We start from the raw sequence: 14,698 nt of genomic DNA on the forward strand, positions 1-14,698 counted from the left end.
TCATCTCTGGCCATAAACCCTACCCCTGGGGACAGCCCTATACAATCTTGGATGGAACCCTCTACTCCCAGCTTCTCCCCGAGGAGAGAAGAGTTTGGACCACACATCCAGTATCCCAGCATCAACTGCCCCACCTGAGGCATGGACCCCCAAGCACCTAGCTCTGAAAGCCAATGAAGCTTGCGTTCACAAGTCCCACAGGACTACAGCAAACAAAGAAGGCGCTCTTAATGGGACGGCAAGCAGCTGCAGCTGTCCCTACAGGGCTCAGCACAGAGGGAGCAGGAGCAAAATCCACCTCTTGCAGTTTCTCCCCGGAAGAGGCTGGACTGCATACTTCACAAGCTGCTGTCTGAGGGTCTGACTTCTGATTAGCATGCACCAGGGCTGACGACAATCCTCCCAGAGCCTGGAGGAGCCAGAAGGTACTTCTCCTGCCTTCTTCCTCCTGCTCACTCCAACACCACAACCAAGTCACCAGCATCCCCTGGAAGTAGTTTGTGCACACACAAGAGCCCTAACTGTTAAAGCTGCTGCCTGAGGAAGAAGCCCGCAAGTAACTTAGCTCTAAGAGCCCAGAGAGCTCAGCATTCAGGAGTCTCACAAAACAATGGCAAAGGGAGAAGCACCTGCTAATGAGCCAGCAAGTAAGCACTTGCCCACAGTGGCTATTCCCCCAGGGCTCAGCACAGAGGTGGCAGCCAAAAACTCTTCTCCAGGTTTCTCCCTGTAAGTGGCTTAACCTCATTCGTGTAGACGGCATCTTCTCTCAGCACCTTCACACAGTCTTCCCTCCCTAGTCTGTCTGTGTGCTAATCTCCTCTTCTTATAAAGACACTGGTCATGGTCATACTGGATTAGGGCCCATCCAATCGACCTCGTTTAATTTTAATTACCTCTTTAAACACCCTATCTCCAAATACAGTCACATTCTGAGACACTAGGGTTTAGGACTTCAATATATGAATTTGAGAAGGGACACCTTTCAGCCCATAACACCATCTGAAGCCCTCTTCCACAATCCCACTACCACAGGCCTAGTTGAGACCTGTCTGATGACGTCTATCCTGGAATTTCAGCCCCAGTCTACCTCCACTCTGTCTTCCACACTGCCCTCATTCTTACTTTATCTCTACCAGGATTTTAAAACGGGATAAAATTAGAGCCCTTAGAATATATTGCCCATGGGTCAGCTCCTGCCTGGAAAATAAATACATTGATAAAGTATGCCCTGAAAGCTTTTAAAGGTCTACCAGCCAAAACAAAACAAAATCATTAGTACTAGGGTTTAGTGCAGGAAAACATAATAAATTTACTTTTATTAAATGCCAGTTGTGACATTAGGAAAATTTCATATATACCAAAAGACCACACCTATACTCCCAAGTGCTTATGTTGATACTTTGTACTCAGTAGACATTTCGTTTCTTACCTATGAAATTTGTAAAAATTTAAACAAATTATACTACCTGCTACAGCTAAGGATCCAGCTCTTCTATTTTGCTTACTGCTATCTCCCAGGGCCCAGAATCTACATAAAATTATCAAATACTAGATTCCTGATAGGAGTGGGAATGATATAGCCCTTCGGAAAGTAATTTCCTCACATAAATTCAAAGCTTTAAAAATATTTATTGAGCTAGTAAGTCCAGTAACATTCTAACTTAAGGACATTATTCTAAATATGGAAATCTTTTACACAAAGAAATTCATTTCTGCACAAAAGTGTAACCCTGAGAAGAGAGTTTTGTGTTTATAAGCAGGTCAAATCTTGGATAAAATAACAATTAAAAATAATGGCTTAATAAAGGGCCACTTACTATGTGTCACACATTGAGCTGAGTGTTTTAAAAATATTATCTGATTCACTCATCACAATGCCAGGAATTAAATATTATTCCTATTTTTACAGACGGAGAACCTGAGACTTAGAAAGATTAAGTAACTTGTCCAAATTTAAGCCACAGTTAAGTGATGGAGCCAATTTCCAAACTGCAAAACGGAACTGATACGAGGACTCATTGCCCTGATTTCCCACTTTTTTCAAGGCCACATTCCCTTCAAGTCTACGTTGCTCTCATTCTTTCCCTCTCTCTCACTCAGAACTTAAGAATTTAAATAAGTGTAGTATCCTTTCCAGGAGCCTTTGAATTTAAAAGAAGATAGCTGAAAGAAACAATTAACCAATTCAGCAGTTCTCAAAGTGTCAGCTAGGAACCCCTGAGAGTCCCTGAGACCTTTTCAGGAGACCTATGAGGTCAAGATGTATGTCATAACAAATCTAAGATATTCATTGCTTTTTTCACTCTCATTATTTTACAAGCATATGACAGAGTTTCCAGAAGCCACACGATAGGTGTTGTCTCCACAGACTGAAGGCAGAGACAGACAAGAGAATCCCGCAGTCTTCTATTAAACCAGACACTAATCAGATCTGCAAAAATGAGGAGGGAGGGATGCCACTGTTCTCATTAATTAATTATTTTGTTTTTTAGTTTAGGAAAATGTAGTTCATTTCATGATAATGTCATTTATGTTAACATGCAATGGTCTTATTATAATATTTTAAAATTTCTTCTTTTAAATTTTAATACAGCAATATCAACAGATATAACTCACATAAACCAGAGCTCTCTGGGGTGCCCAGTCATTTTTAAAAGTATAAATGTGTCTGAGAGCAAAAAGTTTGAAAATCACTGATGTAGACAAATTATTCAGTAATAATGAAATCCCTGTTAGTGACTCCAGGTCAGCAAAGAAAACATTTTGGACGATGTGCCATTTCTAGCAGCTTCAACCTGTTCCACAGACGTGGACAGTTACTCAACCCAAGTTTGCTTTCAAGTTCTCATCACTCTTTCAAGATCTTTAAAAGAAGTAAATAGTGCAGCCTACTGAAATTATATCCAACTCCAATATTCAGGGACTAACAACTCATTTGTCTTTAAACCTAATAAACATTTCTTGGGCACGTACATGAATCAAGCATTTAGTACAATCAATATTTGGCAGTGCTGAGACATCAACCTAAGTTTTCTTATTCCAAGTCAATTGCTCTTTCCTATACATTGCCACTAAATAACGTTTTAAAGCAATCGATATAAATACACCCAAGAAGGAACATCACCACCCACTGTGCCAGGATATTCTCTCTCTCTCTTCTCCCTCTCTCTCTCACACACACACATGCAACCACACATACACAACATACACACACACACACACACACACACGCCCTTCCCTAGATAAAAACCAACAGAGCTAGACTCACATTTTCTGAAATAAAAAGACAAGTCACCGTTTGAACTTTGCTCTTTTGTGGCAAGATAGTCCCTTGATTGTAACAATGACAAAAAGCCTCTTGCTTCATTTCCATTGATAATAGCACTCTGGAGCTATTGAGCTGTCACCACGCATCCCTGACTATTCTTGATGTTTTCCATTCAGTGTCTCAATCCTTACAATAACCTGCCAGTTAAGTACTATTATCTCCATTTTACAAATGAGGAGACTAGTGCTCAGAAAGAGTAAATAACTTTCCACAGGTCACACAGCTATTACATTACAGAGCTGGAATTCCTACCCAAATTCCTCTATGTGTAATGCCTCAGATTCTCAACCGACTCTTCATCCTCCTTTGTAATCTTTATTATTATTAATTGTGTATGTGGTATGAGAAATGGAATTACTTACTTGGCGGTCACATGGCTTGATAGCCCAGGGTAAAGGTGGTGGCTGGATATGGTACACAAAGAAATGGGGAAAATCAAGTTTTATTCCTATTATCTTCTAGCTGACTTTTCTTCTAAGATAGTTTTAGTTCCTACTGTGTTATGGTTCCTCAAAAGTTTAAACAACAGGTCATGAAGCAAAAGAAATGATTCATAGCAGTATTTATTCACCCAGCTATTCTGAGTTCAGTAAAAAATAATAAATTGACTCTCTTTTTAATGTTAACTGAGACACTAGAGAGGCCTCACGCAATCTAGAGAGTACGGAAAGAAATATGGACAGTGGCAAGTACAGTTAATTGAACATTTTATAGAACATTGAGAGAGTTCAGGGAAAGTGCATTTCCCATTTTTTATCTTCCCATGTTTAATGAAAATCCACCTATTATGACTGCATAGCAAAAGAAGAAATAAAAGAGAATTATCATTTTTATTTCTACTTAGTAGCTCATCCAAGCATTTGAGTCTGCCGGGTTTAGAGGCAACACACGTGCAGTCATTTGAAAGAGACAGGAGAGAGCACAGACATCTGCCTTCAACCTCCCTCTCCCAAACTAAAACCTGCCTTTCCCTGACTGCACAATTTAGCCTTTAAAGTAAATTTTGAAATAGGCAAAGATTTCCATCAATTTCGGGGACTCCTGTTACGTGCTTTCTCCCATCTTTCCAGTGGGGTGCCCGTCTCCATTCTCCCTTGGGTATCTGGTGCCCAAATAAACTAAAAAATAAATACACTTGATCAGCTTTGGTGGAATATGAGACCAGCGTTCTGATACCACTTGCATTTCATTGATAATAGAAATCAATAGGTTAGAAGAAAGCCCTAGGATGAAATTTCAGGAAAGGTGATCATTAATTAGCAGCTGTGTTTTTGAAAAGCAAGTCCAGTCATACTGCTACCTTTTTAACCTAATCATTACATTTTTAAATCAAATTTTCAGTAGCAAAGTGTGTATAAGTCCTGATTTCATTTTCTGCGAATTCACTTCCTGGTAACTATCTGTCTTCCATGAAACATTTTAAAGGACATTTCATTTAAATTTTTATAGCTTATATATATTAGACCCTAAATGCATATTAGCAAGGAAAAAGGGAAAGAAGAAGAAGGAACAGGAGGAGTCCAAGGGAAGGAAAGGAGAAAAACTGAGCTTTTAACAAGATATCATGTTTTCAAAGGATTTCACTATTAGAGAATATTGAAGGCTACCACCCTTCCTCCACGGGGTCCTAAAAGAATAATAAGGGTTAAAACCCAGTAGGCAGAGCTCCTATTGGCTAGAATAATTTTCTGGATGTCACACCACAATGTAGGAACACATGGATAAAATCATGGAAAAGGCATCTTATACTCACAGATACAACTCTGGCAACCAACATGCATGAAACGTTACACATAAAAGGAATCTCAGAGAGTATTGTAGGGGAGGAAGAAATTTTCCTCTGCCCTTTTAAGTTTTTCTGGCTGGTTTAGAATTAAATTGACGTGAGACAGAATAACAGGAGAAAATCAAACAAAGTTTATCTTAATAGCAACTCAAACCCACAAGATCCAGAAAATTCACTCCCCAAAATAGTCTGAGAAAGCAAAGGTCTTCATTGCACAGCAGTAAGGAGGGAGCTGTGCTCCAGCCTCCCACAGGGATTTTTCCAGCACTAACAAGCAACAAAGGTTGAGAAGACAAAGGCCCCTTATGGACTGGGATCCTTTATGACAAACTTCCCTGAGAGCTAACACAGCCAGACAAACACAGTGTGTCTTGGAACCCCAGTCCATTTGACTGGTGGCCAAGATGCATGTCGCTGTGTGCGTGCTCTGGATGGTGGAGATCAGAAAGGAGATTCTCACAAAGCCAGCTCTCAAGAGATAGAGCAAGACAAAAGGAAAAACCTCATCCACTTTTTTTTCCTTATATGCACATAACAGCTTTAGCTAAGTCTTAGGTCTCTTGGAGCCAAACTAATACCTAAGAGAGATGTACCACAGGGTTGGGGACTGTATATTGTTTTTACAGTGTACCTCATCTCATGGAAGTTGTCTTGAGGTTAGGAGGTGACATAGTGTCCATCTAATCTGCTCCATGACCAACTTATTCTATCATGGGAGTCTTCTTGAGGTGATGAGCACCCTAATGGCTCTTAAATGCTCCAACCATGCTCACCATCTTGCAGCTTTTGCTTCCAAGATGTCCCTTAGCAGTATCTTTTACTTCATGTGCATATTAACCCACAGCAAAGTTTGTGGCAAGACTGTGGGGCTGGCCCAAACAACAGGCTTATAGGGTCTATGCCTGTGTCCTGCCCTATGGTTTTTCCTTTTTATGACAAATGACACTAAAGATAGAGACAAGGAAAAACAGTGACAATCTTTGGGAGGAGAAGGATCAATAAAAACAAAGAACACTCTACCAAATTTCCTAGTCACTAAGGCCAAGAAGCTAGCTTCACAAATATTTTCTCCTGTTAATCTAAATTTAGAAAAGGAAAAAACCCACCACTATTGCTTCCATTGGATGCTGCAGGCATAGATCTGGGAGACTGACATGGTAAGAACTCTTACCTCTTGCCAACAATTGTCGGAGGTCCAAGATCTCACAGCTGCGGTAGTCCCAGAGCAAGCAGCATCCAGCCAGTTAAGCTTTCCCCCAACCTCGTCGCCAACTGAAGGAGAGGAAGAAAATTTCCTCTATCCTTGTAGGTTCTTCTGCCTAGCCTAAGAATTAAATTGACATGAGACAGAATAACAGGAGAAAATCAAACAAGTTTAATAACATGTATATACATGGGAGAAACCCAGCAAACCTGAGTAACTTGCCAAAATGGCTGAAGCCACCACCTTAAATACTATCTTCAGCTAAAGACAAAAGAGGATGTTGGGAGTGGCGGTTTGGGACTTCAGAGGGGAACAAGGCATTTCACATGGAGATGGAAAGCAAATGTTTGGTAAACAAATGTTTGCCATGCCTTATAAAGACAATGGGACATGGAGAGGACTTTGATCAAATGGGCCTTGCTAGGTTCCTCCCTGTCTACCACACCTAGTTCATATTATACTATAGTTATCTATGGTGACATCTCCTTCCTGGAACAGGCCTTCTATCTTAAATTCTTTTAGGCAGTTAGGGAGAAGGTCAAAGTTTCTTCCTGAGTCTTTTGTTCTTAAAAATAATTAAGCCAAAGAGACACATTTTGCAGTAGCAAATCCTACTCCCCTACAGTATCCTTATCCAATCCTCAAACTTAGCATTGAAGGAAGGAAGAAAGGAAGGAATGAAAGGTGGGAGAGAGGGAAGGAGGGAGGAGAAAGTAAAGATGGAAAGAAGGGAGGGAGGAAGGGAGAGAAGGAAAGGAAGGAAGGAAGGAAAGAAGGGAGAAAAAGAATTGATGCTCAAAATGTGAAAGATGTGTTGAAGAACAAAGAGCTAGGGAGTTGCTGAGTCAATACTAGAATCTCCATTTCATTCCCAGTTCAGAAAATTTTTTCCACAGCTCTACTAGGATTCACTCTGTTTCAGTGACTTAGATTCAAACCCACTCATTTCTGGATGCACTGTCTGGAGAAGTTTAGTAGGTCCCCATATAGTCTCTTACTATGTTTTTTTTTCTTAACCAAATAAGACACCTGCATCTCTGTGATGTTTGATTTTCAAGCAGAAATTAAAATGTCAATACCACATGTTCTGGTGATTCTTCTGCTTAATCTCAGATCCATTTTTGGCCTTTCTGTTGCTCTGTTCTGTATATGGGGGGAATTTAACCCCATAAACAACCCAGACACCCTTCCCAACTGATTTCCACCTAGGTCTGGCTAATGGAAAGAAAATGCAGATTGGAAAGTGAGAAGAAGGGAGAAACAATGTTGTTTCCACTGATGCACTTCTTCCCACAGCCTAGAGTGGCATCTATAACTGTATCTCCCCAGGGCTCCAGCCCACTCAGAACAGCTCATCCCTTCATAGACCCAGCTCCTACAAGACAGCCCTCACCACGGCTCTAGCTCCGACCTGCATCCCCAGGTTTGGGAGCTCCTGTAACAACATCTCCTCCTGCCATCCCCCAGGCGGAGTTGGTAATGATTTCCTCCTTTTGCAGATATTGACTGACTTGCCATCTCTTGTGTGGCTTCTCAGATCTTCCTCACCTGTGTGACCATTTTCTTGTATTAAACTCTCTGTTTGAAATGCCTAGAGAGTTTGCTGCTTCTTCACTACACCCTCACGCATCTCAGTTGCTGAGCTGAAGTTTTCGCCCTTTAAAAGACACCTCTTTCTTAGCCACTGATGTCCTCTCATCCTTTCATACTCTTTCCTAGCCCATCAGTCCCCAAAACCAAGACCTCACATAAAGTGAGGTTTGTGGACAAAGAAGGAAGATGGATACCTGATCTGAGCTGCATGGTGCTCCTCTGTTTCTTTTACGGGCTACCTTATAAATGACTGCAGCCCAAGAAGAACTCAGTGTGATGAGAATGATCGATGACAGTTAATATTTACTCTACAAGTTTCTCCAATGCTCTTCTCCACACACACACACACACACACAAATTCCCATATCCATTTAGAATAATCACTACTTCACAAAGTTGCAAGAAACTCTGACTTTGCATTGATATCTCATTTTATTTGAAACTAGCACAATATACCTGGTGTTTGACAAACTACAAGCCAGAAAATTGTACACATATATATGCCAACTTTAAGATGATCTATGTAAACTAAGACTACACAGTAAGATTGATAATTTGTCTTACAAAATGATTCATCATGTTATTCCTTCAAGCATCAAACATCTCTAGCATATTTAAAATGTGATTTGATTTACTAAAATTCATATTATGCTAGCAAATATCTCTTACCATGAGAAAAAAAATCAACATATGAAATATCACTATATTTCAATTTATTAGGGTCCAGTTTTCTTGAGTTCAGAGTACCAAAGTCTACAATGGAAACCATCCTGCTGAAAACATTACTCAAGTTAAGATGGACTAAATAGCTGAATATTTGGGTTATGTTCCACTTTGGAGCATTTGCCTCACGGGGTTTCCTTTAAAATAACGGAGATTCATACCACAGAAGTTTAAAGGAGGAGGTGCTTTAGAACATTTGGGGTGCCAGGAGAGCCAAGTTAGGACCTAAAGATCAGATTCAGGGCACCCCATTAGAAAAGTGTTTTCCTTTGCACCAAGGAGGCGGTCATAGGAAGCTACAGCTGAAAGTATTTGCCTTCTCATTATAATAAACTTCCAGAAGCCCTCAGCACTTCAGTCAAGTCTGATAAATGTGTACTAATTTATTGACAGAGTTAGGAAAAAATTAAGGGAGGAGGCAGTACAGGGAAGTGCAGACCACTCATTTCATCCCTGTCTATTGGCTCTTCTGCAAACTGAGGAACATCCTGCTGAGAGGACTACATCCAGGAATATCCAGCAACCAACCGCACAGAGGTGAATGGGAGCCCAAAGCAGGACAGGGAAGGACTCCAGAGGAGTAGCTTCAATGGGAATGATTTTCCCAAGCGAAGATGAAACAAGACCTATTATCTCCAAATAAATGTGGGGGAGGATGAAATAGGGTAGGGAAGATGGCAGTTGGATGGTATAAGGTTTTTTCATATTTTGCACAAACGTATTAGCAGAAATCTACTTTTCCATACTGGACAATCCATGTTTTTCATGAAAACACAATAAATTAGAATATTTACAAGTGTGATGAACTACTATAAGATTTGCTACATTTATCTAATGAGAAAATCAAAGATATTGTTGGAAAGGGGAAAGTTCCCCCCCTTCTCTCCTTAGTTGTTTGGCTGGTCAAGTAATTAAAATGACATAAAACAGATTAACAATAGAAAATCAGATTTAATACATGTGCACAAGGAATTCACATAAGCATGAAAAATTCCAAAGACTGTCGGGCAAATGAGGTATATATTTCATTCTTGACTAAGAAGAATGGGCAGGGGTCTGGGACTTCAAAGGGAAAGGGGACAATTCACAGGAAGCAAAAAGAGTTAACGTTTGATCAACAAATGTTTGCGGGGCCATCCAGAAACAAAAGAATACAGAGAGGACTTTGATCAAACAGGCCTTACTAGGTTCCTCCCTGCCTGCCACACCTAGTTCATGTTACCCTATAGTTACCTGTGATGATAGCTCCTTCCTGGAACAGGTTCTCTATCTAAATTCTTTTTAGGCATTTAGGGGGAAGGTCAAAGGTTCTTCCTGAGTCTTTTGGGCCTTGATTGTTTTTTAGCTTGAAATAACCTGCTTGCCAGAGTGGCACATCTCGGGGCGACTCATTCTGAATGCCTACAGTATCAATATTTGAGGTGCATTCAAAAGTGAAAGAGCTATGGCTTGAATACTTTATCCTAATTCCATTGGTTCATCAGAGAAGATGAGCTTACTGCATGATGACTCAGCAAGTCTGTGGAAGACACATGTAGAGATCTATGTTTTTTTTTTTTAATGTTTGTCACCTTATAAATTATAGAAATTTTAAAGGTTTGAATTCACACATACAGACACACACAAATACTCTATAAATCAGGTCAACTTTCTGATAAAATTCACCCAGATCAAAATTTGGTTTACAAAATACAAGATATAACTATTCTGTATTGCTTTTACTTCCCTGTCGATACTTACGTACTAAAAACTTTGATTTGGGTTATTTCTGCATCATTTTCCATTTACCTTTCAAAGGTTAATAACTTTGTTAATTATTTTCAAATAGAAAGATGCAACACCAGAAATAATAACATTAGAGAGCAAGCTTGGAACTTGGAGATACTCATGATAATGAGAGAGATTCCGTGATTCTCGGCTTCTAACCCTGCAGCTCCATCAATGAACTTTAAAGCAAAAGAGATGACAGACCTAACCCAACCACAATTTGTAAATTGATAATAAGTAAACTTAAACCCACTAAGATATCTTTACAAGCTTATTTATGGCATTGATTTTACTGACTTCAGGGGAAGTCAAACAAGCCTAAATCTTGTGTCTTTTATGTGAAAGCCCTGACCCATAACCACAGAGACAACAACATTGACATTCCAACAGAAGGAAATTTTAAAATCACATCGCCAGAGTGCTTTGCCAAGAGCTAAGGAAAGGAGGTGTGACCAGGGAACCAGGCAAAGAGAGGGTCACAGAGGATCTGGTCAACAACTAACATGGTCTGTCAAATGTTTTTCAGACAAGAAGAAACTATGTGCTCTGTTTTGCACAGGTTGCTATCTCACAGAGAAACTTACATGTTTGCTGCAAGACCCTTGCCAAATATTCCAGCCCCAAGTGTCCTAAAGTGACCTTAAATTCATTAGCATCTTAAATTCTCCTCCTCTGGGAGGTCTGAACAGCCATATTTAGATCATGCAATGTATGTAATAGCATGTTTACCTGCTACACTTGAGCCCTAAATTGTTATCCAGTTGTTACACAGTTGTTACAAATAAACCTTGTATCTTCTGCTCTCTTATGTATAAAGTTTCCTCCTGCACTGAGCTCAGAGAGACACTGTATTGAGAGCTATCCCCAGTGTTCTCCATTGCTTGCGCAAGCAATAAAACTTTTCTTCACCTACCTCGGCCTTGGCTGTGCTTTTCGGCTCCATGATGACCAAGAGACAAACCCATTGACTTCAGTTACAGAGGGGTTTAGAGTAATATAATGAAAATTACAATCAATTAAGTAAAGTAAAATTTCTTAGTTTCCTTCAAAGTCAACTTCAAAATTATCTTGGAAAGTAGAATTCATGTAGTAGGAGGAAATGGGTAAAGACCTCGGATGAGGAAAAGCCAATCTGATGACTTATCACATGTCCCAGGCATGTTAATGTGCTCACTACATATACTAAAACAATTTGTTAGACAAGAATACAGAATGATGAAACAATTGTGTAGATCATGGTACACTATCTCCAGTGATGATATCTATAAAAACATGTCAAATTTTAAAGTAATTAACTGTAAAATAATTGATAAACAACTTTTCAATGATCTATCTGATGGTTCTTACAAGAAGGAACACTATTGACTGGGAGGGGAAAATGGGTGAATATGAATGGAGCCAAATTTATGACAGTCACAATCCCAGGAAGTTAGCTTAGATCAAATTCATCAGACACTCAGCAACTACAATGTCATACACTGAGGACCGTGAACAATGTGCTTCTAGATCATCTCAGTGTGTTCAATAAGGTGGTAGAGATGGTAACTATAGGAGCAAAGAACTGATTTAAATACTCTATGAATATTCATCTATATACAAACATGAAAGGTGAATACTAAGGATTGTTCTACTACACAGATTTTTCCTAGGCTTCATGAAGGCAGTGGTCAGAGGCTTCTAATTTATTGCTAAAGTGTATTATTTTTTCTGTTGAAGGAAACAAAAAATATAATGACAAAGTTGTTAATTCACTCAATTCTTAATAATAGAGTCATTCTTAAAGCCAGTGTATCAATCAAATATTCTCCCAAGACTGAATGCTTAAACACTGCCACACAAAACTATGAATATTTTTACTGCAAAACACATGATTACTAGAGCAAAAATGAAGTTTGAGAATTGGACAAAGAGAGCTGATTGTAGGCACTATGAGTTGTTTCAGCCAGTATTAATGATAAAATTAAGAGTCTTATTTAAAAAGGTCCTTTGACAGTAATTTTCCTGGAAGAATAATAGAGCCAGAGCTCAAGTAACTTTTCAGTTCACGGTATAAAAAGTTGATCTGACGTCTCACTAAGATGATAAGTATATAGAAATGCCCACCAAGAATAGTTTTCAAACTTTGCACCATAGCACCTTTGTATCAGCATTCTGCATAGCTCTCTTCAGCAACTGAAGGGGCAAACCTGTTGTTAGCTGTATCTGTGCTCTTATGGGAATCTAAATTAATGTAAAAAAAATTACTTGAATGGTGAATTTAAAATGTGGCTTCATCTCCTTATAATTCAGCTTAACGATCATGAGCTAGGTCAGCACAGAACAGTGTCTACAACCAACTATCAAACCTAGGTAAAAGATTATTTTTCCTTATGGAGAATAATGAAATATTGCTTTATATTGAAATACATATTAATATATTTTAGAGCAGAAGTAAAGCAATGATGCTTAATATGAAAGACAGTACTTCAAATGAGAATGTGCTCGTGTTGAGCTATTTCAGGCAGAGCCCTCAGATGCTGCCTTCCACCCTTACAATTCTTTGACCGTGAGCAGATATTTGTGTCAAAGCTTGTGAAATATTAGTGCAGTAGATATAAATTTGGATTAATTACTATCCTATGTTATTGAATAGCTCTGTGGCTTTGGAAATATGATTTAATTCTCAGAATCTCAATTTCTTCATCTTCAAAAACATATAATATCTAACTCAAAGAAGCATTTTAACAATGAAATGTAACAGTGATATAAAAGTCCAGAAGACTTGCTCCCTGTGCTTATCAACTGTCAATTGTGGGAAACAAACGTGGAGGTGAATCATGCCTACAGAATATGGTGGGTGCTGGATCAGAATGACTCCTAAACTCTCTGAGAGCTCCCAAGAGAGATGGCTGAATTATGACTGAGCATAAGGAGAAGTTACACAGAGGGTGCTACACATAATAAAGGATGTGAGAAGCGAAGTTGAGTAAGATCATAAGTAACCAAATAGAAGGAGTCATACAATGTGAATGGTGACAGGATTTCCCAGAGGTGATGGTGACAAAATGGCAGGTGAGGATTACAGATGAAGGTTCGGGCTAAATAAAAGATGTCCTAATATATCTTAAAGGATGTTGGCTTTACAGCATATAAAGTAGAGAGTCAGTGGGGAAAAGAGTATATTGCTTTTATTTTCTTTATTGATATATAATTGACATATAACATTGTGTAATTTAAGGTGGACAATGTGTTAATGTGATATATTTATGTATTGCAACATGATTAGCAGCATAGTGTTAGCTAACGTCTAACACCTAATCACATCGAGTAATTATCATTTCTTTTTTGTAGTGACAACAATTATGATCTAGTCTCTTAGCAACTTTGAATTTTATAATACAGCATTGTTGACTATAATGACTATGCTGTGCATCATATTTCCAGGATTTTTCTATCTACTGCTTGCAAGTTTGTACCCTTAAACGACATGTGTTGGGGAGATCATATTGCCGTTACAAAGAAACTCCTAGCAGCAGTCTGGAGCATGGTGCGGCAAGGAGACTCACAGAGGAAGGAAACTCCCACAGGACTTCAATAGCCAAGGGAAGAAATCATGAGGAAATTATAACACAACAACTTATGCCACAGTAGAGTCAAAAAGAGACTTTTTTAAAATTTAGGAAATGACAAAAAGAATGCATGACAAAATGCACTAAATGCAAGCAAAGCTATATTCAGAGGCAAATTTATAATAATTATATTGTCTAACTTTTTAAAAACAAGCTAATCATCGACCTGGAGAAATTATAAAAATAATTGTTTTAAAAAATAAGAGTAAAAGTAAATTTGAAACAAAAGGAAAACAATAAAATGAATCAGAGCTTATATTTTTTTAAAAAAATAATACTGTTAATAAACCTCTAGAAAAACTACACAAGAATAAAAGATTAAATAATAGGTAAATAAAATTAAACATGGAAAAAAGGATCTGATAACTAATGGAAGGGCTTTTATTTAAATTACCAGTGAATTAAATGCAAAATTATGTTAAGATATTTGAAAAGAAATTTGTGAAATAGATAATTTTCTGTTAAAAAAAGTATAAAATTACAAAATTTACTCAAAGAAAAACAGAACCCTAAAGAGAATATTCAGGTAGGAAAAGTTACAGTCTATCAAAATATTCATTTTTTAAAAGGCTTGGAAACAATTTTATTGAGATGCCCTTATGTCTTTAGAGTAACACTTAATTTCAATTATTACTAAAAGCATAGCAAATTATCAGTGGACGGATATCTAAAAATCAATAACTGGC

This window comes from Equus caballus, chromosome 9 (genome assembly GCF_041296265.1).
Source record: "Equus caballus isolate H_3958 breed thoroughbred chromosome 9, TB-T2T, whole genome shotgun sequence".
Taxonomy (NCBI): Eukaryota; Metazoa; Chordata; class Mammalia; order Perissodactyla; family Equidae; genus Equus; species Equus caballus.